Source organism: Engraulis encrasicolus, chromosome 5 (assembly GCF_034702125.1).
Source record: "Engraulis encrasicolus isolate BLACKSEA-1 chromosome 5, IST_EnEncr_1.0, whole genome shotgun sequence".
Lineage (NCBI taxonomy): Eukaryota > Metazoa > Chordata > Actinopteri > Clupeiformes > Engraulidae > Engraulis > Engraulis encrasicolus.
Genome location: NC_085861.1, coordinates 56,414,579 through 56,420,849, shown reverse-complemented (window position 1 = coordinate 56,420,849; position 6,271 = coordinate 56,414,579). Strand labels below are relative to the sequence as shown.

Here is a 6,271-nt window from a genome sequence, read left to right as displayed (position 1 = left end):
TTCATACATTTATTTATTTTCTATTAAATTTGTCCCAGATGAGGAACACGTTTAATAGGAAAAATATTCTTGTGTGTCAGTCTAAAAGATTAATCAAAATTATTTCATTTGATTGATATGTCAAATATATTATAGTCAAATAATATAGACAAATATGACTGACACTGACAAATACTACTTGGACAAATTCTGATATGATGTCAAATTAGGATAATTTGATTTTGTTGTGTGTGTTGAAAAGCTAACATGAATTTGGTCTTAAACATGCATCAACCATATGAGCTGCAAGTGAGTAAGGGGATGGGTCTGGAATATGAATAGACTCGTATAAGGCATTTCAACGCATCTCCCATCTGCAACCACCAGTCCTCTGCTAATCCTACCACAAAAGAATTATTACAATTACCTCAAAGGCTGGCTGTAACAATAATGTGTGTGTGTGTTTGTGTGCGTGCGTGCGTGCGTGTGTGTGCATGCCTGCGTGCATGCGTGTTTATGTATGTATGTGTGTGTGTGTGTGTGTGTGTGTGTGTGTGTGTGTGTGTGTGTGTGTGTGTGTGTGTGTGTGTGTGTGTGTGTGTGTGTGTGTGTGTGTTATAGGATTACGATATGACATGATATTGTGTGCTTTATTACATATAGGCCTATATATATATAACACATATAACTGATTTTATTTTTAAGACATCATTTAATAGTTAGAATGTTCAGCTTTTTAGATAATACACGTGTGGTAGCTATGCAATCATATTATTATTGACTTCTTGTTGGTCTATAATGAACATCTATAATGACAGAAATGTCCTGTATCACAGGAACACTGCCCAAAAGTCCTTTATTAATTTTAAATAAAGCTAGGCCTGTCTTTTTTTGTCCATCAACTGGATTAAGAAATGTGCTCAGTCATACGCTGTCGGTCTTCAAGTCCCACCATTGTTTTCAGATGACAACCTCTTTCATTGTAACATCAAGCTTTCAAATCGACGCCCTGTGTTTCTGAATGAGTCAGGATTAGACCTATAGACCCAGCTCCAAATAGAAGAGGGAATGTCACACCTTCATTTATACCACGTTGACGGATGTATTTTTTTCCTAATGATGTACCATGCCTACCTGAGGTTACTAAGCTAATGCCATGCCCGATAAAATCTGAGCCATTTATAACTAACTTTGAGTAATGTGCTCTTGCAACAGAACGTTACCTAAAAGAGCATATGTGAAATATTCCAATAATCCCATTCCCAAGAAAGGTTACAATATAATGCACAAGTAACATCCCCTCCAGATTGAGTGCAGCTCAAATGTCATAGTTTTGTCTGCTGCATGGAAGCAAAAGAAATGCAATGCGAATCATGTTTACCATCTGAAGCTCATTTATTGCAACAATCCCTCAAATCCCTACACATTGTTTAATTTGACTGGTGATTGGATATTACATTTAAGTTATTTTAAAGTCCTTAGTTTGTTTCAGTTTTTTTTTTAAATTACATTATTTCCCCCAGATTAAGATTTTTTTCCAAAGAAAAAAACTTTCTTGTGATGACATCTTACTGTTATCATCAAATTCAAAAAAGTCCAGTCACCTTTGTGTGTGGAAATTAATCATAATGTGTTAATGTTAGGTGTAAAGATATACCAACTACATATACAAATGTAAGAGTAATTTGTTTTTAACCTTTGTAATATCTCTTTAAATGGCCCAATATTCTTCAATGTGGTGGTATAAACACGTTTAATTTTCAGTGTTTTTTTGTTTGTTTGTTTATAAATACAGTCCATTCATTCTATTTTGTATGCATATGTCTGGCATATTTATAAAATCAATAGTCAGAAATTGTCACCAAAAATACACAGACAAATAAAATCAATTCATCAGATTATTTACATCATCAAATCAACCAAAATAGTAAAGCCAGGCATTCAAGGACATCAATCTAATACAAATACTTTGCTTTCAGAGCATGCTTGTGAAGTCACAGACTGCAGTGAACAATGGCCACAAAAGGATTCAGGTCGCTGCCCTTTCTAATGAAGTGGTGACCTGTATGGGGCTTCTCATTCAGCGCCCTACTGCTACACAGTGCATTTGAAGTGTTAATTTAACACTCATAATGTTGGACCTATACTCTGTTGATTAAGTTGCCAATGTAGCTGTTCACAGTAGTGACTATGCTTACAGCTGTGACCACCAAAGTCATCCATTCAGATTTTCACGGTTTTCACAGTTTAAAAAAAAGAAATAAATGTAAAAATGTAATACAGTGTAATGCAATTAAGTTTTATTCTTTCAGGAGGTTAATAGGAATATTGTAAAGAGGTAACACTGATACTCAATGATACTCTACTCTACTCTACTCTACTGGAGAAATACAAGTGGTTGTATGTGTTAAAATATTACATTTACAAATGTGCATTGTATTAGCAGTTCAATACAATTTATTTTAACAGTGTTATAGAGGTCATGTATAGTTTTCTTTAACAAATGAATTACACATGGATATGAATGAAAACGTTATGGATGTGATGTGTGCCTTCAAGATGTGATTGTTTTGATTTTATTTTATTTAGGCCCTACAATTTTTTTGTTGTATGTTATAACCTCATAGTGGTCCTTTTAACCTTTTAATGACCACACACTTTATGCTTTGTTCTGTCTTGTTATTTGTTTGTATGTGTTTATGTGTCTTGCAGCACATTAAATTGCCCCTTTCGGAGACAATAAAGTTGAAAGATGAAGTTGAAGTTATAATGTGTAATATGTATAGGAAATTACCTGCAAATTATGTGACTCTTTCAGAGTTCAAGTTCAGGTTCAAGTTCAAGTGGCAATAGAAATGTCAGCAGGGAATTCATAATGTCATGTCATAGTGGTGTATGGGTGTATAAAGGTGGAAAATATCACACATCATTTCATCCCAATATCATACCCTCCCTTGCAGCTTCTGTACATTTACCGAAATACTATCTGTATACTTTCACTACAGGGTTGCTGAACTCATGCGCTGTTTGTCCAAAAGCTCATTCAAGTATGAAAAAGATGGGATTTTACCCAAAAAAGGTCAGATGATTGAAACGTTGTATTAAAGCTTGCTAGTGGAATGGACAGTGTACAGGATCTTTTTTTACACTTGACAACCTCACTAGGATAATATCATACGCACCTGCCTGCCTAACTACAGCAGTTTGCAAAAGCGCCCTTTCTTAAACTGTCGAAATAAGCTGTAACTCTCTGTAGTCTATTTCCTAATGCAGAGGTTCCTTCACCGTGAAAGGCCCCTCATATATACCAGTAGATTCCAGCCAAGGCCCCCTTTACGTACATCAGTTATGCCACACTATTTTTTCTGTGCATCCCTTTCACAACCAGTCTATGCCTGTGTGTCAATGCCCCACTGGGATATAATGTAGTTCTTAACTAACAGGAATATTGTTTATCTTATTTTTTGTTTATTTTGGTGTACATTAATTATTAAATTATTTATTTTGTTTCGCTATACTTTTCCTTCCAACTTGCTGCAGACCCCTATAGGACCCCTTGCGGCCCCCAAAGGGTCCCCCGGCCCCCAGTTTGAAAACCCCTGTCCTAATGAAAGCTCTGTCGACTGGACTTAGCCTCCACAGGCCAGCGGTGCCAAGGTCCGGCTATGCCATGGCCGCGCTGCACCCTCCTCTGTCTGCGTGGGTGCTGTGGCACGTACCGTGGCTGCCTGGCGGGTGCAAATATTGTCCTTGTCAGGATGTGGAGTCGGGACCCTTGGCTAAATAGAGGTCAGCATACACAATTCCTGCCAGCACACAAGTGGGTTTTTTAGTCGGCTGATTCCTTTCACTGGCAAAGAATGGTGCCCCTCCCACTCACAACACTGCATCAATCCCCGGCAGTATCCCAAGGGAACACCCTTTTCCCTCACACAGAGAGACACAGGCAGTCAGACAGACAGACAGACAGACAGACAGACAGACAGACAGACAGACAGACAGACAGACAGACAGAAATGCTCCTTCACTCTTACACACACACAAATACACAAATATCACACACACACACACACACACACACACACACACACAGACACAGACACACACACACACACCCACACACACACACACATACGTGTGCACAAACACACACACACACACAGGCACACACACACACACACACACACACACACACACACACACACACAGCATATGCAGTCAACTGTGCAAAATGCAAACTGTGAACATGACTTTCAAACAGCTACAGCGTGTATTGTCTTTTTTCATTTTTAAATGTGTTGATTTTATGCAGTTGGACTATCCGCCAGTGTGCCAAATGAATACAGAGAGCACCCACATCAGTCTCCTATAAGCTTGGAAAGGGGATAGGTAGGAGTTATTGACCAAAACTCCCAGTATAGTCAACAAATAGACACAACAGAATAGAATTGCTCTGTAAACGGGATTTACACAGATATACAATACCAAAATATTAACTGTGAATATATATTTTGAGTAGGCTATCTACAATTAAGCATCCTTTCAAAAATACAATTTCTGGTGTTATATTGTCACTGTAGCTGTGTGTACATACACAAGTCATTCATTTGGTAGCACTTCATTATTTTAAGGTTTCTTTTTTCGTGTATCTACTTGTAGCTAATGGAATATTATATTATGTTAGCCTATGAAGTACATACCACCTAACCCTAATCATACAGTAGGCCTACAGTGCAAATAGGCTACAAATGTTGTAAACTGTGCCCATTCATGTCTTTACTAATGTTATTGTTAAATTAACCATTTCTAGGAGGTAATCTATTACATTTTGGTGTTTTACAAGTATTTTGGTAGGCTAAATGTTTTTTTTTTTTGTCAACTGAATCCTAAACTGCTATGGCTTCATTTGAGCAAGTGAACAGCCACTGTAAATTTGTTATCCCTTTATATTAAAGATAAACCTTGCAATTGTTTTCTATTGACTGTATATCCTCATCTCAATCATGTGTGTGATATATAGGCCTATGAAAGTCACATAAGGGACATGTTGCATAGCACTGATTGCTGATTAATTAGATTACATGGTTGTAACACGTTCACCAAGATGAATATAGTAGGCTTTGACTAAACTGATTTGTTAAAATAATACTGGATAAACTATTCAGAATGTGAAATCATTGTAAGACATTTTACTCTTGCTTTTCTGTAAACAAGTCTGTATGTTACAACCTTAGCTTCATGTTGAACACCAAATTCACGTTTTCCTGCACTGTATGTCAAATGTAAAACTTGGTATAATCAAAGTTGTCAAAAAAAGCCTTGAAAACTGGACCCAAACTAAAATTATCCGAATTGGGAATATTTCTCAAATGATGACAGTAGGCTAGGACTAGGTGCTCAGAGTGACTGAGGAGGCTCCATAGAAACCCATAACCAAGCCTAATTACATAGCCTGGGGGTGTTTTTGTTGTTGTTTTAAGCAGCCAAACAAAAGATGAAATGAGTTAATCTCTCAGACTAACATGACTAACACAGATCAGTGCCCCAAAACCGCCCAAAAGACACTTTAGTTCTAATCTGATTTATTAAATGTCACAACCATTGTTTTTTTTCTCATGGACTAACAGATTACATGTACACATAAAACATTATTTTCTCATAGCGTATATATCTTTTATGGCATTTAGCACATGTTTTATTTTCCCCCCCCCCCCCCCCAAAAAAAAAAAAAATCACACAACATGCCCCATGACCCCATGCTTTACCAACTGGGTTGGTATGGTAGGCTACCATCCAGGTGACACTACACACAGCTAGGCTGGACACATGGATCTGCATTTTTCCTGATGTAGCCTAGGCTACTAGATCAATAATACCAGAGATTCTAGATTATCCAGTCTCTCTGGCAATAGGCTGCTGATTTCATAATACTAATTCAAGTTTAGAAAAGACAAAGTCTTAATGCAGGATTTGCACTGGGTATTGGCAGGTAGACTGACCTCTGATATTCCAATGAGTTGACCTCAGACATACACCGTGTTGTGTGCCTTTGAAAAGGAATGTACCATAACCTAAAGTTTCCACGCCCTCTGAAATGCGATGACGGGGGACTGTAACCTACACAAGCGAATCAGTCAAACGCATTTCTGTCGCTTTCATTCACTATCGAAAATTCCATAATTGTGGATTATCATCTGATGTCCTGGACCTATGCATATCTAAAGCCCTAATAAAACAAATAGGAATTGCAATTCGCTGAAGAGAGGTAAATGAATAGGCATGTCGCCCACAA

General features: G+C 37.5%; 1 long non-coding RNA gene across 1 annotated transcript in view; it reads right to left on the bottom strand.

The window, feature by feature from the left end:
* LOC134449679 (uncharacterized) overlaps nt 1-6,238 on the bottom strand; it is a 23,089-nt gene extending 16,851 nt beyond the window's left edge. The window contains exons 1-2 of the long non-coding RNA XR_010034984.1: nt 5,979-6,238; nt 3,699-3,785 (exon numbers count right to left, since the gene is read on the bottom strand). This is a non-coding gene — a long non-coding RNA (uncharacterized LOC134449679). The remainder of the gene's footprint in view (nt 1-3,698; nt 3,786-5,978) is intronic.
* Nucleotides 6,239-6,271: the final 33 nt, after the last annotated feature.